This window comes from Rhinatrema bivittatum, chromosome 4, assembly GCF_901001135.1.
Source record: "Rhinatrema bivittatum chromosome 4, aRhiBiv1.1, whole genome shotgun sequence".
NCBI classification, from domain to species: domain Eukaryota; kingdom Metazoa; phylum Chordata; class Amphibia; order Gymnophiona; family Rhinatrematidae; genus Rhinatrema; species Rhinatrema bivittatum.
The window spans coordinates 85,231,009-85,255,373 of record NC_042618.1 but is presented as its reverse complement, the minus strand read 5'-3'; the positions used below and the strand labels follow the sequence as shown (position 1 = coordinate 85,255,373).

The following is a 24,365-nucleotide window of genomic DNA, read 5'->3' as shown; positions in this document are numbered from 1 at the left end:
ATAATATGTTAGTCCTAAGCCTGACAGAAGATGACACAGAGGTGTCATATAGATATTGAACATCGTTGCGGATAAAGCGGAGCCCTGTGGTACACCTGTTTCAAGGTTAATGGTTTCAGACAAGGAATTATTCATATATACTTGATATGTTCTATTACTGAGGAAAGATCTGAACCATTCTAGCGTCTTGCCGCCTAGCCCTATTTCTATCAGTCTACGAAACATGATTTATTTATTTATTTATTTGGAGGTTCTTATATACCGCGGTACGTATAGGTCTACATCACCTCGGTTTACAGTAAACAATAACTTAGCAACAGGCTTTACATATAACAGGTTAAACAAAAAAACAAAAAGTAGCAACAAATTTTACATATAACAGTTAATACAATACGTAAACAGTCAAAAATCATCAAGTTTTACATAAATAACGATATCAAGAGACCCAAGCTATAGCTCCTGTAAAATACAATCACCAATGGAAAGCTTAAACGCAGTGTAACTTAATCCATTAAGCCTGTTTTAAAGGGCAGGATTCTAACGTCTAGATCGAGTTAATTCACAGATTCGCATAAGGGAAGGAGGTGAAGAAGAGGAGAGAGAGATAGGCAGAATGAAACAGGCGACGTGGAGTAAAGAAGTACGTAGCGCAGAAATGGCATCAATGTTGACTATAAGATGGAGGAAAAAAGAAGAACCTGGCGTAATTGAGCATTATACAGGAAAACTGATTCTCCAGTAGTTATTGATCATTGATAGAAAGCTTGTTCAAACAACCATTGTTTGAGGTTTTGTTTGAAGGTTGTGGGGCAGGACTCAAAGACGTAAGGTCCAAAGGCATATTGTTCCACATGTGTGATACCCGCTATAGAGAAGGAACGTTCTCTTGTGGATACGTGTTTGATTTGTTTGAGAGGATGAACAGATAATTTGGCTTGGTGGATATTCTTATTGGTCTATTAGATGTGTGGAAGTAAACTGATCAGTAAACCATTGCATCTCTTGTTGTTAATTGATTATGGATGAGAGAGAGTACTTTAAAAGTAATCTGTACGTTACGGGAAGCCAATGTAGAAACATGAGAGCTGGGGTTATGTGTTCGTGTCGTCGCGTATTGGTAAGTAAGCGAGCAGCAGCGTTCTGCAGCATCTGCAATGGTTGAATTGTGTTTTTTGGGAGACCTAGAGTAATGCGTTGCAGTAGTCTATTTTGGTAAGAATGTGGCTTGTAGCACTGTCCGAAGTCCTGAGCATGTAAAAGAGGTTTAATTCTTTTCAGCGTATGTAACTTAAAGAAGCCATTTTTAATTGTAGACGAGATGAAATTTTTTAAGGAAAAGTGATTGTCAATCATTACCCCAAGGCTGCGGACATGTTGCAAATGGGGAACGTCTGCTGTTGGGATAGGTGATGTTGTTGGCGGTGTGTTCTTGTGCGGCGTAATGATGAGGAGTTCGGTCTTGGTAGTGTTTATTGCAAGACATTTTTCCATGAGTAGCTCTTTTATTTCCGCGAGGGCCGAATCCCAAGTTTTCAGAGCATTGTCCAGTGAATCATTGATGGGGATGAGGATCTGCACGTCGTCGGCGTATATGAAATGGCGGAGATCTAATTTAAACCAGAAGTTTACAAAGCGGAGATAGATAAACATTGAAAAGTGTAGATGACAGTGAGGACCCCTTGTGGGACACCTTGTGATAGATTCTGGGTTTGAAGTTTGGAGTCCCATCTTAACACTGCAAACTACAGGCCCATTTCCAATCTTCCCTTCATATCCAAAATCATGGAGAAAGTGGTTAACACCCAACTCACAGATTTCCTAGAAGAAAACAATATCCTACACCCCACCCAATTTGGTTTTCGTAAGGACCGAAGCACCGAAAAACTCCTTCTCGCAATAACGGATACCATCCTTTAAAGACATGGACCACGGCCAATCATATATACTTGCCCTTCTCGATATCTCAGCCGCCTTCATACCGTAAATCATCAAATCCTAATATCACGCTTAGCAGAGATAGGCATCTCAAACACAGCCTTATCCTGGTTCTCCTCATATCTTGACCACCGTAAATACTTAGTCAAGCTTGATAATTTTGAATCCGCACACATTCCCCTCACACAAGGGGTACCCCAAGGCTCCTCTCTATCTTCCACCCTCTTCAATATTTACCTACTCCCTCTCTGCCACCTGCTCTCTAAACTAGGGTCTAAATTCTTCTTGTACACAGACGACGTACAAATACTTATTCCAATTCAAAAGTCCATCAACGAAACCCTTCAATACTGGGAAATATGCCTGACATCCATCAACTCTCTCCTCTCCAATCTCCACCTAGCACTTAACACCTCGAAAACTGAAATCCTCATCTTAGCAAACCAACCTCTCAACTTAATCCACCAAAAGATTCTCAACGCCTCACAAGCCCACACACTACCGCCCAGTGTCAGAGATTTAGGAGTCACCCTAGACAATCAACTCAGCTTCAAAGCCCACATTAAATCACTTCTAAAAGGGGGCTTCTACAAACTACAAATCCTCAAAAACTGAAGCCCCTTCTCCACGCCCATGACTTCCGCACAGTTATGCAAACCACCATACTAACCAAACTCGACTACTGCAATTCCCTTCTCTTAGGCCTCCCTTCCTCTACCATTAAAACCCTTCAAATCCTTCAAAATGCCATGGCAAGAATCTTAACAAACACCAGAAAAACTGACCACATCACTCCCATACTCCAAGATCTCCATTGGCTCCCCATCACTTTCCGTTCCCAATATAAAACACTTACCATCCTCCACAACACATTATACAACAACAATTCACCCTGGCTGAAGACATGCCACAATTCCGCCCAAGCTAATCGCCCCCACTGAAACTCCCTTGCTGGCACTCTCCAACCCCCTCACTCAAAATTGGCACCTTACCGCTACTAGAGATAGAGCCTTCTCCATTGCGGGCCCTACCCTCTGGAATTCCCTACCCGTCAAACTCCGCTTAGAACCGTCCCTGAGCCATTTCAAAAAAGGAATCAAGACATGGCTCTTTAAACAAGCATACCCCAACTCCACCCAATCCTAACCATTGTCCTCCTTGAAACCACATGTTTCCCAATCTAGCCTATTTCCTTTCCCCTGACCGCATCTTACCATCCCAGAACCCCCCCGCTCCCTCCCTTTTTCCCCATCTCTCCACCCCCTCCATACCATCCCTACACCCCCCTGCTTCCCTCCCCTAGTGCCCCCAGCCTCCCCCCTACCTCGCCCCCCCACCCCACTAAATCTCTCCCTGAAAATACTCTCACCCCATGTAACCTGGTTCCCTCTTACCCCTCCTCTCCTTACCCCTCACCCCCTTTCCCTCTCTCCCTACCCCCCCCCCACCAGATTCCAATCGTACTCACGTGCACTTGCCCCTGTATACTGTAAATAAGTTTCATATGCTAAGTGTATCAAGTGCTGTGTCTTACTGTAAATAAGTTTCATAACGCTAAGTGTATCAAGTGCACATGCCAATTAACTTTGCATATTTAATTCATTTGCATATCCAATCCTAACCGAATGCAAATAGTTTGTAACGCTGCCTGTTGACTCTCCTCTCCTGTACTTTGGTATATCATCCAGTTAACCCCCTCCCCTGTTCATTGTAATTTCCTTTCCTTCTCAGTTATTGTAAACAGACATGATGTGTCCTACGAATGCCGGTATAAAAAAAGTTTTAAATAAAATAAATAAATAAATAATGTCCTGTCTTTCAGGAAGGATTGGATCCAGCATAATGCAGAGCCAGTGATGCCCAATTTGTGAGAGGAGGAGAGAAGAGGGTATTGTGGTTTACAGTGTCAAACGCTGAAGAGATATCAAGAAGCGCCAGAAGATAAGAGTAGGCCAGTATCCATGGTTTTTAGAATGGAGTCTGAAAGAGACACAGCAAGGTTTCGGTGCTATGGTTTCTTCCTGAATCCATATTGTTGTGGTTGACCGTATTGAACGCCGCCATTAGGACAAAGATATCTGCTATTAATGCTGACCTGAGTCAAAAACCTGTCAGAACAGTGTCATGGAGTGATAATAGTAGTGTTTCTGTTGCGTGCACCGGGAGCAGAGTCTTCGGAACAGCTAGTAACGGCGCTGTCCCAGCCCACCTCCTGCCCCTTTGAAGAGACCCAGCACTTATGCGCATACCGGTGTTTACGCGTGTGGCCAGGCCCCTTTGAAGATTCACCTGGCGCACGTAAGGTCCGGCCACACGCGTCAGGCTTTTAAAATCTGTCCTTAAATATTTTACTGGGCAGACTGGATGAACCATTTGGGTCTTTATCTGCCATCATCTACTCTGTTACAATCCTCTTATTTACAATTAACCATATATAAAACCTAGAAGGAAAACAAAATAAATACAAAACTCATTCTTATTGCCTCTCTGCCCTCTTATCTTAATCAGCAGATTTCTCATCCACCCCTAATCCATACTATGTATGATCCATCGATTAGCTCCATTTAACATTGCTGTCTGAACCAAACAGCTGATAGTTTTGAACAACTGTTTATGAAGAAATTAACTTGATGTGATAGCATAGTGTGTGGTCTTGGACTTCAGGGACCAGAGGGCAGGAAACAGCGTGAACTCCAACTTCCAGCAAAACAGAGCCAACTTACATCAGCAGCTTCAACAACCAAAATACAAGTGTACTCACACATACAGGGTCTTAAGAGAGCTTCCGCCTCCCAATCCGAGTCTTTACTTCCCTCCCCTGGCCTATATACCTCTTCACATCTAACGTCTCCAAACTTCTCTTCCTGTCTTTTTGAATCATAGTATGGTTAGTATGTGGATTATGTGTTTGATTCTCTTTTTTTTTTTTAACTGTTTATTTTAAACAAAGGGAAGACAGAGACAAACACCAGTGCTGGGGAGGAGCCAGCTGTCGTGGTACATGTGGGCACCAACGACATAGGAAAATGTGGGAGGGAGGTTCTGAAGCCAAATTTAAGTTCTTAGGTAGAAAACTTAAATCCAGAACCTCCAGGGTAGCATTCTCTGAAATGCTCCCTGTTCCATGCGCAGGTCACCAGAGGCAGGCAGAGCTCCGGAGTCTCAATGCGTGGATGAGACGATGGTGCAAGGAAGAGGGACAGTTGCTGCCGCGGCTTCTCCTCGCCGTTTCTTCCCGGAGTCCCCGGGCTGGCCTGACGCTGTGGATCCGCCATGCTCCTGATGACGTAGGGCGCGCGCTCCGAAGTTTGTACCAGCAAGGGCGCGAACCTCGGGGGCATCGCCGTAGTGACGTCATCCGCTTCCAACATAAAAGGTCTTTGCTTACGATTACGAATCGAGTTAGCAAGGGATTGATTGCGGGGATCATCTCGACCCGCTCCGCTGCTCTGCCTCTTCGAACTTACCAGGGGTACCCGCTCCTCGGGGGCCCCGCTCTCTCCTCTTGTTTTCAGATTGCTAAGATGGGATCCGGTACTCGCTCCTCGAGGGCCTACGTCCCTGAACGCTCAGAAGACTCCCTACTGCCTGGAAGCGATCGCAGACATGAACATTGTGAGTTTCTATTCTAGTTGCATATAGGAACTGGTACTCGCTCCTCGAGGGCCCATGTTCCTAGACCTCTGAAGATTCTCTTCTGTCTAAGACGCTATTGCAGGTACGGAGATCGTGAGTTATTACAGATAGGAACCGGTACTCGCTCCTCGAGGGCCAATGTTCCTAAAACCCTCCAAAGACTCTCTTCCATTTCAGAAGTTATTTCATATACAGATATTGTGAGTTCTTATTTCAGTTTGCCTAGAAACCATTACATAACCATTACATAATATTAAATAACTGTGAGTTACCATCGCTCTCTCAGAGCTGTTCCTGGAACCAGGTACTCGCTCCTCGAGGGCCTAACTCTCTCCAGCTACTGAGCCTTCTTATTAATCTATGTGAGTGTATCATCTACGTCTGGTTATGTATCCAGCATACCCTGTCTACTCACTATCTATGAGTCTCTCTCTACAGCTCAGCAAACCCGGAGATAGCAATTCCAGGATCTGAGGGACTTCAGCCCTGCCGGGCACATCAGCTCACTACTGCCACCTCTGGTGGTTCTACTACCTGTCTAATAAAAAAACTATCTGTGTCTGTCTCCATACTCCAGCCTAGTCTGTGGTCCCTCTCTTGATATCCTCTTGAAGGCGCTGTCATCTGCCATTGACCCAAGGATTCACCATTCTACTATAGAGTTCTCATCTCTCACACTTCAAGAGCTGAGTACAAGCAACTGCTACCTTGCATTCTACCCTCAACCTGTTGCTAACATTTCCTTCATCAGGAACTGTATCACAACCAATTGTTACTTCTTAGCAGGAACCATACAGATGGCCAACACCTCCCTTCAGGGGAACTCTCGTATATGAGGTTGCCACTCTGTGCGGAGATCCATAACAGATACTAACTCCTCCTCGCTGGAAGAACAGATCTTTGATGGTTGCTGACCTCTCCTCTCTGGGGAGCAACTCCATAGCAGCTCCTACAACAGATTGCTACGCAGCAGTCCTAACCTATAACAGATTGCTAACTCCTAGCAGACACTCTAACAGATTGATAACTCCGCCCTCTTGGTGGGGTGATCGACAACAGATTGCTAACTCCTCCCTTCTTGAGGAGTAAAGCATAACAGATTGCTAACTCCTAGCAGAAAAGATAACAGGTACTTGAAGGCTGCTTTAGTTTGGTCCATGTCTGTGCCCAAAAAGCAAGTACTGCCAAACTCTGTCATAGATTTATTCATAGATTCAGTCAAAGATCTATCAGGTCTATCCAGTACCGAGCGGTAGGAAGAGCTGCGTTAGTGCCTACGGCACCCGCGGTTACCGCCAGCACAGTGCAGCTCACCTACCGCTCGATCCTGAACATTAATTTTATTTAAATGTAAACCGCGTCCGAAAAGCCTTAGACCCGCGCAACCCATTTTACTGGATAGAGCGCCTATACAGTATCCTGGGTGCGCGGGCCTAAGGCTTCATGCCACGCTGGTATCTGTCATTTCAAATGTCATTTGAAATGACAGATACCAGGAAGCGAAAAAACCAAAAGCAAGAACTAAGTCGCTTCGCCGCTTCACTCTTCCCTCCTCCTGGAGCAGGGCGCGAAAAGCAGCCTTGCTCCGGGAGGAGGGAAGCGGCGAAGCGACTTACTTCTTGCTTTTGGTTTTTTTGCTTCGCCGCTGTCAGTGTCTTCCCTTCCTCTTGGAGCAGGGCGCGAAAAGCAGCCTTGCTCCGGGAGGAGGGGAGAAGAGACACGGACAGCAATTTTGGTTTTTTTTCAAAAAGCTAAAAGTAAGTTGCTTCACTGTCAGTGTCCCCCCTCCTCCCGGAGCAAGGCTGCTTTTCGCGCCCTGCTCCGGGAGGAGGGGAGAAGAGATGACAGCGGCGAAGCGAAAAAACCAAAAGGGGACCCGACCCGACTTACTTTTGCAGCCGTCCGGCATCATTGCTCCCCCGCCTCGACCGGCATCGTTGCTCCCCTGCCTCGTCCGGGAAGATGGCTGCCAGCACGAGGGAAAGCGGCCCCTGTGCATTCAATTGGCTGCCGTGACGCCAAACGTCGTGACGTCACGTCTTGAGCAGCCAATTGAATGCACAGGGGCCGCTTTCCCCCGTGCTGGCAGCCATCTTCCCGGACGAGGCAGGGGAGCAACGATGCCGGACGAGGCGGGGGAGCAGCGATGCCGGACGGCTGCAAAAGTAAGTCGGGTCGGGTCCCCTTTTGGTTTTTTCGCTTCGCCGCTGTCATCTCTTCTCCCCTCCTCCCGGAGCAGGGCGCGAAAAGCAGCCTTGCTCCGGGAGGAGGGGGGACACTGACAGCGAAGCAACTTACTTTTAGCTTTTTGAAAAAAAAGCTAAATTGCTTTTGGTTTTTTTTCGCTTCGCCGCTGTCAGTGTCTATTCTTCCCTCCTCCCGGAGCAAGGCTGAAAAAGCAGCTCCGGGAGGAGGGAAGAACTGAAGCGGCGAAGCAACTTACTTGCATGGGGGAAAGCGGTCTCCATGGCAGCCCCAGTCCTCTCCCCTCCTCCCGAAGCCAAAAAAAAGCGAAAAAAAGCGTTGCAGCCCCCCTCCGGACATTGGAGGGGGGCTGCAACGTTTTTTCGCTTTTTTTTTTGGCTTCGGGAGCAGGGGAGAAGACTGGGGCTGCCACGGAGACCGGCACCCATGATCGCGGCCGGGGCAGGTGAGCGGGGGCTGGGGGAAAGCTTGCCACCTACCCTGACCCCTGCCTCTACCGCAGGGGTCAGGGTAGGCGGTAAGTTTGCAGATTAAACGCGCGACAAAACGGCAGGGAAAACTAGCGATAGTCGGGGCGCGGGTTACGGGATGCTAGGGAATAGCTAATTCGCTCGTTTGCATGCAATATACCTGCCGCGTGCGGAAGGGGTTGGCCGGGGAATTTAGGACGCGGTAGGAGTAGGTTAAAGGGGATTCGGGATCGCAGGAAGGGCTAACGCGGCCGGAATGTGAGTAAAAAGCGGCTTAGGAGCAGGGTAAACGCGGCCGCACTTTACAGGATAGGCCTGTATGTTAGTTATTTCTGGTTTGAGATCCTTTAACTTCTTAATTCACTTCCTTCTATGCAATTCCCAAGTCAAAGTTGTTTATACTGATCCACTAGAATATCTTGAAAACTAAAGTCAATCAACAATTCTAAGCTTCATTTTATTTCGGTGTCCCACATTTAGTAAAGTTTGACTACATTCAATCTAGAAGCATTCTGGCTGTAGACCAGTGTAATAAGAACATATTTAATAATTAAGTTTTGCATGTTTAAATTGCACACACACTAAAAAGGAGATTTTTTTCACCGATGATTGTAAGATCCACTACCATGTCTTTTTGAATGAGTCTGCACTGAGCAATATTTTATAATTACATACAAATTAGCATAATGCATCAGAAACAAAACCAAAACTGATAAAAAAAAAAAAAAAGAAAAAAGAGAAAACATTCATTATGCATTTACAACTTGCATGATGTTGCGTTCGTGCCTATTCTCGCTCTCGCTCCACCCTCTCTACCTCTGTGGCGACTCCCTTCAGCACAGATAGACAGATGCAGCTGCGGCTTCTCCCCGCCTCTTGGTCCCGGAATCCCCGGGCTGGCTTGACGCTACGGATCCGCTATGTTCTTGATGATGTAAGGGCGCGCGCACGCTCCAGACTTTGTACCAGCAAGGGCACGAACCTCGGGGGCATCCCCCCGTAGTGACGTCATCCGTTTTCAATTTAAAAGGTCTTTGTTTGCTAACCTTAATTGAGTTAGCAAGGAACTCCAACGGGACTTGCTTTGGCAGTCCATGCTACTTGCAACTACGTTCCGAGTCAGCTAGGGGAAGTCTTCTCCACTGCTCGGCCTTTTCAAATTTACCAGGAGTACCCGCTCCTCGGGGGCTCCGCTCTCTCTATTCTTGATTTCAGATTGTTGGACGGGATCCGGTACTCGCTCCTCGAGAGCCTACATTCCCGAAGACTCAGAAGACTCCTATTGCCTGGAGGCGATCGCAGACATGAACACAATGAGTCCCATTACAAACAGGAACCGGTACTCGCTCCACGAGGGCCCTTGTTCAATCTCTAAGGCTCCCTTCAGTCTAAGATGTTATCGCAGGTACGGAGATTGTGAGTTACCATTGCAGATAGGAACCGGTACTCGCTCCACAAGGGCCTATGTTCCTAATTCCTCTCTCATACTCTCTTCTTCCTCAGAAGATATCGCATACCTATATCTTATGGATTACTATTACAGATTAACAGATAGGAACTGGTACTCGCTCCACGAGGGCCTATGTTCCTAAATCTCTCCTAGCCTCTCTTCTATTCCAGAAGCCATCCCATACACAGTTATTGTGAGTTCTATTTCAGACTGCCTATAGGAACCAGTATTCACCTGCGGCTCCTGTTCCTGAATACTGAAGACTCTCTGTTGCATAAAAAGACATTACAGATATCTACAATTGTGAGTGTATCATCTACCACTGGTTATGCCCAGCATACCCTGTCTACTCACCAACTATAGTCTCTCCTTACAGCTCAGCAACTTAGATTTCGTACTTCCCGTATCAGAGGGACTTCAGCCCTGCCAGGCACATCAACTCACTACTGCCACCTCTGGTGGTTCTACTTCCAGTCTAATAAAGAACTATCTGTGTTTGTCTCAATACTCCAGCCTAGCCGGTGGTCCCTCTCAGGATCTCCACTTGAGGGCTCTGTCATCTGCCATTGGCCCAGGGATTCACTATTTCTTCTAAGTGTTACTCCTTACACTAATAGAGCAGTATTATCATCTGTGGGAGCCACTCTGGGAGCCAACCCACATCAGACCATTACTCCTCTCTGCGGAAGCTGATCCATATCAGACAGCTATCTCCCCGTGGGGATCATACAGGTTGCTGGCTCATCTTTCTACAGGAACAAAGCATAACAGTTGCTATTCCTTCCCTCTGGGGGAGCAGAGCACTAACAGATTGCTACTCCTTAGCAAGATCCGTAACAGAGTGCTAACTCCGCCTCCCTGGCGGGGTGATCTCTAACAGATTGCTAACTCCTCCTTCAACGGGAGTATCCAGCAGCCAGATTCATAACAGATTGCTAACTCCTCCCCTCTGGGGGAGCAGATCTATAACAGATTGCTAACGCCTCCCTTCTGGGGGAGCAGGTCTATAACACATGAAGATGACCACTAAAGGGAGATCCAAAGTAGGGAAGAAAAATAAAGCATTAAGGCATAACCTAATTACTATAAAAATTGGAAGTACTGCGTCCAGTTATGGATACTGTACCTCAAAGGATATCTTGTGAAGGTTGTCTAGTGAAGAAATACCAAATAGTGCAAGGTCTGCACCAAAAGCCCAATGAACTGAGACTTAAAGAGCTAAATATGTATAGCCTGAGAGGAGTGGCAGTGGAATTATCAAGACATTTTCAAATACTCGAACAATATAAATAATGCACAAGAAGCAAACTGTTTTTGGAGAAAGGGAATGATATAAGATTCAAGGCAGGTAGACTCAGGAACAACGTCTGAAAATATATTTCTTTGGTGAAAGTATGGTGGATGCATGGAACAGCTTCTCGGTGGAGGGACAAACAGTAACAGAGATCAAGAAAGTCTGAGATAAGCAAAGAACAGTGTTCTTTGAGCTAAGGACCATAGGTCATTGGTGGTTCCTAGCAGCCACCACTGCAGCTCCCTGCTTGCATTTTTCTTCTGGTGTCAGCCAATAATGCAAAGGAAGCATCTCAGTGGGCTCTTGCCAGTTGAACAGCAGCAGGAAGAGAGGGACAGAGGAAGTGACAATGGCCAATGAGGGAAGAGAGGGAGCAGCAACAATTTAATTTTCCAGATTGCCAAGACAAGAGGTCACACTAGAGATCCTATACAATGAGCAGCATCCTGCACTCTTCCTAGGCTGCTGCGGAGGGCGAGAGAAAGGGATACTGCTAGGGACAGGCAAAAGAATTTGAAAGAGACTTTAGGCTGGGCTGAGAAAGTGTGGTGGCACAAAGTAAAGCAGGATAAGAGATAAACAGGGAGTGGTGGGGACACGATGTCATTGGCACATGACAGTTGATAGTTTTCCATGCAAGGTCACAGGCCAATAACTATCTGCTTTCATCCAGTCCCTTTGGATCCAAAGTGGTACCCGTTTAAAAATTAGAGAAGACCACGAGGAAGTGACGTCAGCCCCAGCAATGGCCTCTTGATTCTAGAGTTCCACGAGGTAGCTAAATAAAAGTGGTAAAATCAGCACTGGAAGATCCCCTCGGAGTGCTTAATTTGGATGAAAAGCTTCAGATAAACAATTGCAAACCATCAACGTACTGTGGACCTCACTGAATTTTCCTATCCCAACACCGGGGCGTAAACATATTCAGTCAACCCCAGCAAAGAGGCGGAAGACGAACTAGCTGATCGAATGGCGGTTGGGGCGGCAGCCGAAAATGTCGGGGAAGCAGACCCAACGAGAAAGGAGTTTTTGGAATGGTTCCAAGACAACAAAACAGATATTGCTGCAGTGAAGAAAGAAATTCAAGATGTGGTCGGTGATTTGCACCGAGAAGTGGAGGACTTAGGTCAATGGGTCCATGATCTTGAGCAAAATGCCGACGAACACACTGCTGCTATGACGCAGCACTCTAAAGAGGTAAAAATGCTGAAAAAGATGACAGAAGAATTATCCTCTAAGTTGGAGGATCTAGAAAATAGGAATAGAAGAAAGAATCTTTGATTTAAAGAACCCGAGGCACCTTTAGGGGCAATCGCTGAGAGAAAAAGAGACCAAAAAGGCCAAAAAAATTGAAAAAACACTTTGCGCTGAAACTGAGAATGCTGTGAACTCAGGGATGAAGAGACCCGCCCCCCCGACGTCATCACGCTCAGCAGCGAGCCGGTGAACGGCCACATTCCACCAGGCGTCATACTCCCCTTCGTGCACTCCTTCGTGCAATCCTTTGTGCTTTGCTTATTTTAATTCCCTTAAGTTTTCCTTTGTTAATTAACCTTTTTCATAGTGTTTAATAATCCTTTGTTTATTAAATATGTTCAATGTATTTGACTTAGGAAACCTATTTTCCTGCATACTCTGATTTTAATGTAAACCAGTATGATTTGTATCTGATACAAGAATGTCGGTATATAAAAATGCTAAATAAATAAATAAATAAATAAATATCTTCCTAGTCCAGGCTATATATCAGGCCATTTTGCACTCTGGCACCACTGAGGACCTTGAGCAAGATGTGAAAGTTGACAGAGCTCACAATTCGCTGGGTAAGCTGAGTAATAACCAGCCAAAAGATATAATAGCTTGTCACCATGATTTCCCAGTGAAAGAAGCAATCATGCAAAAAGCAAGGGCCCTGGGGAATATTTCATGGAAAGGCACAAAAATTCAAATATTTAACGATCTCTCAGGAATAACGTTGCAAAAACGTAAGGCTATGAAGTATATTACAGAAACACAGAGCTGAGAACATTAGGTATAAGTGGTTGTACCCTTTTGGAATCTCCTTTAATATAAGCGGTCACTCCTCCGTGGCACACTCTACAGAGTCAGCGGAAACTTTCATGCGGCAAAAGGGTATAGAAATCAAGCAAAATCAGGAGTCAGAACAACCAACCTACGCAAGGAAACCTCAAGATGGCAGCAAGCTGGCAAAGGTGGCAAAAGACTAAGAAGAAATTCCAGTGGAAGTCCTACCATTTCAGTAGCCGACACCTGAGACTGGGAAAAGGCTATTACATATTTCTTTTTTCTGTTTTTCCAATGATTCCCAATCTCAGGATGGAATTAGCCTCTGGAGATTATTCATTGGTCCTCTTAAATATACTGCTACTGAAGCTTTTATTTAACTTTTGTGACCTTATTTTGATTTCTCTGTGGTCAATAGGAGATTTTTTTGTTTAATTTCAGTTACATACCGAGGGACAATTAGGGGCACAGTTTAAGGATTTACCACTGCATGTGGGTTTTTTTTGTTTTGGTTTTTTTTTTATAGATGGCAGTGCGGGGAGGTGTCATTCCTCACAACCATGGTGAGGCAGGGAGCTTCATTAATCATCTTGGTTTGGGGTGTGGGAGGTGGGGGAAGATGGGAAATTTGTTTTTGCAGTATATGTAACCTGTTTGGTTGAGAGACAGCTCTGGGGTTGTATGGTCTACTTATTTTTTTATGTTTGCAATGGCTGATGTGACTCATTTCCCTTAATGTCAAAGGCCTTAATATATCTTGCAAACGGCAATTGCTATTTGAGGAAGCTAAATCCCGCCGGGATTCCATACTTTTTATACAAGAAACCCATTTGCTTCACAAGGATAGACACCTCCTCCGAAACCCGAATTATCCACAGATATTTTTAGCCTCGAATGTAGAAGAAAAGAATAAAGGCGGAGTAGGCATTTTGATTTCTAAGGACTTGAGAGCTGTAGTCCTTGCCAGTAGGAAGGATAAAAGTGGGCGATTTCTGGCTCTAGTGGTACAACTGGACACCATTATAGTGATATTAATTAATATATTCATCCCCAATGTTAATCAGGGAGAATTCTATGTACTGTATGTAGTATTATGCACTAACTTTCTGAGGTACCTCTTTCTGCTGTATACTAGTTTTAGACAAAGAAAGCAGAGTACCCTGACTACGTGCTGGAATGCAATGAGCCAACACCCCAGACCCATTAGCTGATTGGTTTAATACATACTCAAATCAAATGTACCGCACTTATCTAAAAACAACTCTGAATACGCTCTGATTGGTCAGTATGAAGGGTATATAACGCTATGTACACTGCTGGACGAGCTGAGTAGCTAGGTATTAACACGAATGTTGTAAACCTGCTACTCCGAGGAACAAAACCCCCTCCCTTTTAGTCTTTGTCTTTCTCTGAAAAGTCTGGTATCAGGTTACATCTGCTGTAGTTTCTCTCGAATCAACATTTTGGTAGCAGAGGACGGCTGAAAGGGGATGTTCGCCTGCCGTTGTAATTTGAATCTCCCTGACTGAAAAGACCAGATAATAGAACACTCCACGGGAACTTGAGCTCGGCCAGATAGCGGACCGGCCGTGTATTGCGAGCACTCGGATTGGAACGTCTCAGGGACATCGTCTCGAGAGAAGTTGCCCAAGACTCGGATAGGCAGTTCGGCTGGGACTTCATCACGAGTATAAATGTTAAATCTTCGGGTTGGTTCCCTCAAAGGGAAGGGGGCCACTACAGAAGGTAAGCTGCCCAGGATGGCTTCATTGTTTTCTGTTTTGGTTTAAGCAGGCTGTCTCAGTCATGTTGCTTGAAGCCCCACAGTCGCCGTTCACTGCAACGGAGTTAAACACCAGAAGTACGGCTCGGTGTGATATTCATCCAGGTAAGAACATACTCTCCTTCTTATAAGGGAGAGTTATCAAATTTATTATATTTACCCACTGGTAAATTGTTATTATGTCTAAATTCTGGTCAGGAAAGTTAGGAGGTACGAAAGATGCTGTAGAGGTCAATTCGACAAGTCCGTTAGAACGTGTTATCTCTTTGCACAAGCCAGATGAGAAATTAATTAGACTTTGCCATTCTAAATGGGTGGCTTGGGCTATGGAGGACACTTCTCTCTTGTGACCAGTAGATGGCTCGTTTGATCCACCTATGCTTTTGCAGTTGATGACTTTTTTGGAGAACAGATATAGTAAGACGAATGCCAAATCTTTGAAAAAAATTAGCTGATCATGTTCAAGTTCATAGTTGGTTTGTTATGACTCGGGTATATTTGAAAAATATACCCGAGTCATACCGGGGGTCAGTAACACCGTTGTTACTGACCCCCGGTATGCTTGACGGGGTTTAATGCAGAGTACAAAGCCATCACCTTTAGAGGAAACAGTTACTGCAATGAGGTATTCACATTTAGTCCCAACTGCACCCCTGGAGAAGGAACCCCAATTGAGTCCCACGGCACCTACTGATATGCCGATGTCTGGGACTGTTAAGGTAGAAGGGACTCTACACTGTGTCCCTGCTGGAGAGAGTATTACCCCAAAGGAGGGGAATTTGTTGCCAGAGAATGTGGTTCGTGCAGTTAGTATAGCTGTGTTTAAAAAAGGATTGGATAAGTTCTTGGAGGAGAAGTCCATTACCTGCTATTAAGTTCACTTAGAGAATAGCCACTGCCATTAGCAATGGTTACATGGAATAGACTTAGTTTTTGGGTACTTGCCAGGTTCTTGTGGCCTGGATTGGCCACTGTTGGAAACAGGATGCTGGGCTTGATGGACCCTTGGTCTGACCCAGTATGGCATTTTCTTATGTTCTTATGTTCATAAACCTACTGAGGAAGAAAGGGGAGCAGCTCCTGCTGGATCAGGTTCGTGTAGCCCTGCCTCTATCCTATCACATCCTGCAGATTCCTTGGACCCCATGCTTCCTCTATCCTAAACCCCTTCACTTCCTTACCTTACCCATGACCCCATACTCCCTAGTTCCAAACACCCAGTCGCCCCGAAGCCCAAATCTAGTCCCCCTCTGTCCCCACCCATTTTTAACTCTGAAATGATTGAGCGTGTGGCTCAACGCCGTTCCTGTATCACCCCAGAGGAAACCCCATACTCAGAGAACTCAGAGGATGCCCTAGATACAGAAGCGAAAACAGACAGAGTGTTTATGGCCACCAACGCCATTCATGCTCCAGCAGATAATGTTGCAAGAGGGGTCCCTCTGCCCGCTCCGCCCCCTCTTTCACAGACTCCTGAGCAATTAAAAAAAAAAAAAAAAAGAGCCCCAATCCGTTGCCTGGCTGGACACTTACTTTAAGCCCACAAATGAGAGCTTATTCCCTGGAAAGATCCCTGACCACAAATGACTTTAATACAGCCTTTAGAGCCATAAGCAATAACCCTGGCATTTCGTTGTTACAGCATTAACCCCGACAGCAGTGGAACTTGGGCAAGCCACTGTGTAAACTTACATTAAAGATATTTTGTATGGCTTGTTATCCTGTAAGAACCTCCTTCCCTTTCCCCCTTCTTTCTGTGATACCCCCAGTTTCTAAGTTTGTTTGTCTATCTATCCTGCGGTCCCATTTTTTTCTCTTATCTTTTTCTCACATCTTAATTCAAGTGATCACCATGCGCTAGCATTCTTTAATCTTCTTTGTTGCTTCTTCTATATTTTTGCTTTCAGTACACTTTTCCAGAGATGGATGGCATTGTTTTGTGTGACTGTCTTAGTAAGCCAGCCCAACATTATATCATTATATGACCTGAGTTTTCTACTCATTTGGCCTGATTTCTTCTTTGTTTTAATGTTTTGTTATTCTTTACCCTGATGTAGTTTTCTTGATCATATGAATAAATGTACCTGATCTGCCATGCAATAATTGATTGTTATATGTATCTAGTTATTATGCCTTTTTGCAAGTGCCATGATTTAGATTTCCTAAATCAATGATATAATTTGAGGTCATGCAATTTTTACACTTGTAGAAATCTCCAGACCTAAAATTACTATTATGTGATTGCTTGAAATGTTCTTCTATCTCTATCTATCAGCTAGTTTGTTTACATTTGGGATTCCAGAGGGGAAGATATAATTTTTCCTTATTTCTGGTTTTTTATCCTACTACATTTCTTCCTTTTCCTGTGCAAAGACTCACACTGATGGTTTAGCAACCCTGCGAAGTACATTATTTTGTTTTAGACCACATAGCATGCTAAAGACTCTCATAGAGTCAGCTGTCACTTGTTTCTATGATTATCCCCAATTACACTCAGACACACCATCAATCTAAGAGGGGTATTAGCCCCGCTTCCCCAGAAGCACACAAAGACGAAGCAGTACAACTAGCCTTCAGCTACAGTAATAGCATATACCCTTTGACCAAAACTCGTTTAGATGCCTTCTCATCCACAGCTGGGTCACCTTTTGGACAGGTGACTGCCACAGTTGAATTAGGAATGTCCATACAGCGATTGCTTTCACTGCTACATGTTGTTGTCATAGAACTAAATAACGCATCAATACCCTGCAGGACCAGCATGATGTATTGGACTTTTGCTATGCTTTTGCCTACCATGCATATGCCTCTGCCTTCGACGATTTGGATCTTCCATCACTGCAGCCATGCCCAGGATACCCGGACTGAAAATTATGGTCAACTTTTCATCTGCAGTACAAGATCAAGTAACTACTATCCGTCAGCGCTTAATGATGGACATGCATGAGTTATCCCATGAAGAAGATGGGTAGGGAAAAACAGTGGGCTTAGAGGACAGGTAAGATTTCTTCACCTAAGGCTAGCTTAGGATGTAAGGGACAACCTAAGAGAGGCACCCACGGCCACGCCCATATGTGAAGGGTTCCTAGGTGTAACCCTTCAAGAGGGGGATGTATGTATTATTATTATTTATTTATTTACAGTTTCTTCTATACCGATAGCCGTTTGCACATCGTATCGGTTTACATACAACTAAGAACTTTTGGGCATGGCCCTTACATAGAACAATAGTAATTGCATGAGAAAATGAAACAGTAAAAATATCAAAAATGTTGAAAACGAGGGACTATATAAAACTGGGTATCTTAGGCAGATACAAGTAAAATAACTATATGTTAATACGATGAATTATATAGTACGGGGTATCATGCTAAAATACTGGATTATAATATACAAGAGACTATAATACAAGGTACAGAGAGTCATGGTTATTCCAAAGCAGCGCTAGCGGTCAGTTGCAATGAGATAAAAGAGGAAGTCTGAGCTGACATTCTGGTTATGTACAGATCATGGTTGGTGAATTGCAAAGAGATAATAGAAAAAAGTCTGAGTTGACATGCTGGTTACATAAAAGATTATGATGAGAGGATCCAGGAGAACACAATGGGGATAATAGCAAACACGATAGAGTGAGAAAGCTACGCGAGCATAAGGGTTCCTAGGGGGAATGAGGGTAGAAAGTAGTGGGAAGAAGCGGCAAAGTGTTGAATGCGGTAAGAAGTATTTAGGGGAAGAACAGAGGTCAGTGGTGGGGGAGAGAATCAGTTGCAAGCATTCATATAAATGATTGCCAGCTGTTAAGTATTCTTTGTGGAGAGGGAAGAGAGTGAGGGGTAGGCCTGAAGTACTATGTATGTATGTATGTATTATGCACTGACTTTGAGGCACCTCTTTCTGCTGTATACTAGTTTTAGACAAAGAAAGCAGAGTACCCTGACTACGTGCTGGAATGCAATGAGCCAACACCCCAGACCCATTAGCTGATTGGTCTAATACATACTCAAATCAAATGTACCTCACTTATCTAAAAACAACACTCTGAATACACTCTGATTGGTCAGTATGAAGGGTATATAATGCTATGTACACTGCTGGACGAGCTGAGTAGCTAGGTATTAACACAATTGTTGTAAACCTGTTACTCCGAGGAACAAAATAGTTTGTTCCTCCCACTCCCTTTTAGTCTTTGTCTTTCTCTAATAAAGTCTGTTATCAGGTTACATCTGCTGTAGTTTCTCTCGAATCAACAGTACGTCTTGAACAGTCTTTGAGTGAATTTGTACAAGAGGATGTCTTAGTGAGAGGGGATTTTAAATTGACCTTGTGCCCTAATAAGGATAACAAGCGCCCTTCACGGGATGAATTAAAAATTGGAGAAATTACTTACCTGATAATTTCGTTTTCCTTAGTGTAGACAAATGGACTCAGGACCAATGGGTATAGTGTGCTCCTGATAGCAGTTGGAGACGGAGTAAGACTTCAATCTGACGTCAGCACCAGTACATATACCCGTGCAGGAAGATCTGCTCTTCGGTATTCTCCTCGCAAAGCAATTGTGGATATATATATGTCTGGATAATTTGATTAACTTAGTTAACTTTGTTTAACTTGAATAACTTGAGAAACGTGATCAACTTGAACTGGTTGACGTGGACTATAGCTGGAGACCGCCAGTGCCCTCAACCGAGAAACGCCGACACACGGTAACTATGGGCGTCCTAGCTGAAGGGAAGTCTGGCTTACCCGTGTTTGCCCTGCTCTCGGGAATTGACACCCGAGGTTTTCGTGCATAGCTGCAGCCATGGGCAGGATACTGAATCCATCTGTCTACACTAAGGAAATCAAAATTATCAGGTAAATAATTTCTCCATTTCCTAGCAAGTAGCAGATGGATTCAGGACCAATGGGATGTACAAAAGCTACTCCCGAACAGGGTGGGAGGCTGCCCGTGGCCCACTTAGTACTGTCCTTGCAAATGCTGTGTCCTCCCGAGCTTGAACATCCAGGCGGTAGAACCTGGCGAAGGTGTGAATGGAGGACCATGTCGCCACCCGACAGATGTCGGTGGGTGACAGCATCTTTGTTTCCGCCCAGGACACTGCCTGGGCTCTAGTGGAATGGGCCTTGACTTGTAGCGGTAGAGGCTTGCCTGCCTCTAAGCAGGCCGCCTTACTTCTTTGATCCATCGGCTATGGTTGCCTGCGAGGCCGCTTCTCCTTGTTTCTTCCCGCTGCGAAGGATGAATAGGTGGTCCGTCTTTCATACAGGTTCCGACCTTTCCAGATATCGGACCAGCAGAATGAGAAATTGGCGCGCTGTTGCTGTACGTTGAGACTGCAACTGGCAAGCTAGGGACACAAGGGTTTGGACACGTTGATGAGGAAGGAAGGCTTTTTCCTGTAAGGTGTCCAAGTCTGCTCCAATGAAGGATAAGGTTTAAGATGGGACTAAGTAGGATTTCTCGTAGTTGACAAGAAACCCTAGAGAAATTAGAGTTTGAATTGTCAGGGTCAGGGAAGACCGAGCGATTTGCTGGGTTGGGGCCCTGAGTAGCCAATCGTCCAAGTAGGGGTAGACATGGACACCTTCCTTCCTGAGGAACGCTGCAACCACTACGAGACATTTGGTGAAAACTCGTGGTGCGGATGCTAGGCCAAATGGGAGCACTCGGTATTGATAGTGGTTTTGGCCTACTAGAAATCGGAGGTATTTGCGATGAGCCTGAGTTATCGCAATGTGGGTATAAGCGTCTTTCAGGTCTAGAGAGCAGAGCCAGTCCCCTCTTTGCAGCAGAGGGAGAAGCGAGCCCAGGGTTACCATCTTGAACTTCTCTCTGTGAAGGTACTTGTTGAGAGCCCGTAGGTCTAGGATTGGTCGAAGCCCTCCTGACTTTTTTGGGATCAGAAAGTACCTGGAATAGAACCCTAGTCCTTGTTGTAAGAGAGGAACGGGTTCTATAGCGTTTGACTGGAGGAGAAGGGAAACTTCCTGCTCTAGAAGAACAGAGTGGTCGGTAAGACTCCACGCTTGCAGAGGTGGAGAGTCCGAAGGAAGAGTTAGGAAGTTTAGATGGTAACCCTGTGCAATTATCGCTAGCACCCATTGATCTGTGGTGATGTGATGCCATTTTTCTGTAAAATGGCTTAATCGACCTCCTACTGGTATGCTTGGTAGAGGGATTAGGCATCTGCTCTCTAAGTGAAAGTCAAAACCCCGACGCAGGTCCTGGTTGCGGAGCTACTGTGGGCTTTTGCTTTCGAGGTTGGTGAGGATGAGGTTTTTGATACAGCCTCGTTGACCTAGACTTGGTTTGTGGGGGATAGTACTTCCGTGGATGGAAGAATGACTTTTTAGGTTCCTTCTTAAATGGTTAGAAGGGAAGTCAGAAGGAATCGATGAGAGCTGTTTAAGGGTCTCATGATGATCCTTTAATTCAGCAACTATTTGTTGAATTTGCTCACCAAACAAATTATCCCCTAAACAGGGCAGGTCAGAGAGCCTGTCCTGAACCTCTGGGCGAAGGTCAGAGGACTTAAGCCAAGCCCAGCGTCTTGCTGAGATGGCCGTAGCAGAGAGTCTAGTGGAAGCATCGAAGATGTCATAAGATGTTCTTATCTCATGCTTCCCAGCTTCAAATCCCTTAGTTACGAGGGTTTGAAGGTGTTATTATTATTTTTTTTTTTACTATACCGGTTTTCGTGAGATGGATCACATCAAACCGGTTTACATTTAACAGTGTGCAAGATAAGAGATAACTCAAACAACTGTAACAAGAGCATTATAAGGAGAGTGACAGTTACAATAAAACAGGGAAATAAATAACTGGGAGTTGGAGGTGAAAAGAGGGGGATTTAACTGGCAGCAACTTATTTACAAGGTAACAAGACTAAGTCCAATAAAGTGTGATTTGTATAGTATTTGTATGGTTCGATAAAATGTGATTTGTATAATAGATAGTGATAACAATGTGAAGGTGATGACAGCGAATGACATAGTTTGTTATTTAAACCCATTTTTGATAGTGTGATTGAGATGTCGGGTGTAGGTCTCAGTCAGGGATTGGAAAGGCTTTTTTAAAAAGCCAAGTTTTCAGCCTTTTCCTAAATGTTGGTAGGCAGGGTTCTTGTCTCAGGTCTGCTGGGATGGAGTTCCATAATGGTGGACCTGCGGTTGAGAATGCTCTGGCACTGAGAGACTTATGATGAATGGTTTTTGCGTGAGGCACCTGAAGAGATTCTTTGTAAGATTCCCTGATGGGTCTGGCGGATGTGTGTTTTTTGAAGGGAATTTGTAAGTTCATCCGGGCTTGTTGGTGAATGACTTTGTAGATGGTGGTGATGGATATGTAGATGATTCTGTAATGGATCGGTAACCAGTGAAAGTCCTTGAGGATTGGGGTGATGTGGTCCATTCTCCTAGAGTTCGTCAGGATTCTGGCAGCTGTATTCTGCACCATTTGTAGAGGTTTGGTATCGGAGGCCCGGTAGTAGCGAGTTACAATAATCTAGTTTGGAGAACATTATTGCTTGAAGAATTAAGAACATAAGAACATAAGAACATAAGAAAATGCCATACTGGGTCAGACCAAGGGTCCATCAAGCCCAGCATCCTGTTTCCAACAGTGGCCAATCCAGGCCATAAGAACCTGGCAAGTACCCAAAAACTAAGTCTATTCCATGTAACCATTGCTAATGGCAGTGGCTATTCTCTAAGTGAACTTAATAGCAGGTAATGGACTTCTCCTCCAAGAACTTATCCAATCCTTTTTTAAACACAGCTATACTAACTGCACGAACCACATTCTCTGGCAACAAATTCCAGAGTTTAATTGTGCGTTGAGTAAAAAAGAACTTTCTCCGATTAGTTTTAAATGTGCCCCATGCTAACTTCATGGAGTGTCCCCTAGTCCTTCTACTATCCGAAAGAGTAAATAACCGATTCACATCTACCCGTTCTAGACCTCTCATGATTTTAAACACCTCTATCATATCCTGTGAGTGGAATAAAGGTTTTATTCTTTTTAGGATATGTAATTTGTGAAAGCAATCTTTGGTGGTTTGGTTGATGAATGATTGAATTGTTCTGGTAAGGTATCTGAAAATTCTTGTATCTGCTTGAAAATGACCCTGTTGTATTGGGTCATGTACAGCTGATAAGAAGCTATCCTGGAAATGACCATGGCCCCTTGATATACTCTTCTGCCTATACTATCTAGGAACTTGTTTTCCTTAGTAGGAGGTATGGATGAGTATGGCTTCATTCTTTTAGCTTTCTTTTGAGCTGACTCTACCACAACAGAGTGGTGGTCTAGCTGAGATTTTTGAAAGCCAGGTGCTGACTGTACCAGGTAAGTAGAGTCAGCTTTTTTGTTTACTGGAGCAACAGATCCAGGAGTTTCCCAATTCTTTTTTAAAAGGTCCAGAAAAACCTGATGAATTGGGATGGAAGTGATGACTTTTGGGGCATCCAGAAATTGGAGTAATTCCATCATTTGTTGCCTGTCATCTTGCTCAGATTGAAGCTGAAAAGGGACCAATTTCAACATTTCCTTCACAAAATTGATGAAAGAGAGGTCCTCAGGGGGAGAACGCTTTCTGCTTTCAGCAGGAGAGGGTGGTGAAGGTAAATCATCGGTGTCTGTGGAAGTATCATCACCCCAGGTGTCATAAGGATCAGGTTGCTGACCTGTAGGACCACGAGGGGGTTGGATACCCGAAGGTCCCGGTTGAGGCTCCGAGAAACCCGAAGGAATCACCGGGGGCATCGAAAATACCTTCAGAGGCATCGGTGTCGGCATCGAAGGCATCGGTGGAGCCAATGTGCGTATCGCCCTGGAGGAATGAATCGGTGGCGAGGGACGACACTGCATCTATGGAAACACTCCCGAAGGAGGAATTCGGTACAGTGTTTCTCCACCAGATGAAATTGCCATCGGGGAGCACACCGGTGCTGTCGGTGACCCAGGTATCACCAGTGGAAGGGCGGTCATGAGCGCTTCCATCCGGGCGAGCAGCGGTGCCAGCGCTGCTGGAACAGGTCGGTGACCGGTTCTACTCTCGGTGCCGGAGTCGGTGCCGAAGGAATCTGGAACCGTTGCATCGCCTTGTCGATGGCCTCCTGGACCAGCCGGTCCAGTTCTTCCCGGAGACCTGGGGTAACGAGACCCGGCTCCGCGGAAGAGGGAGGCTGAGGCTGAGCCGGAGGGACCACCGGCACCGGTGGAATCGCGGCTCCCAAACCCCGATGGCTACTGCTGCACGGAAAAAAGAAGACTGAAGGGGGACCCCCTGCTGGCTGCAGGGTTGATGCCGTGCTGGGCATGCCCAGTAGGGGCCAGTCAAAGTTCCAGAAACTTTGACAGAAGTTTTTTTCCGTGGTTGGGCTCCATCCTCGATGTCACCCATTTGTGAGGACAACCATCCTGCTTGTCCTGTGAGAAAGCAGGTCTTCCTGTGGCCAGGTCTGGACGAGAGCATTGATCCCTTGGGATTGTGATTCTCGTCTGCGGCTGAAGAAGTTGGGGACTCGGGCGTTGGACCGGGTTGCCAGGAGATCCATGGCTGGGGT

The 24,365-nt window shown here is 45.2% G+C and overlaps 1 protein-coding gene across 6 annotated transcripts in view; it reads right to left on the bottom strand.

The window, feature by feature from the left end:
- Positions 1-24,365, bottom strand: part of AREL1 (apoptosis resistant E3 ubiquitin protein ligase 1) — a 295,300-nt gene that overhangs the window by 83,449 nt on the left and 187,486 nt on the right. The gene's annotated exons all lie outside the window — the stretch shown is intronic.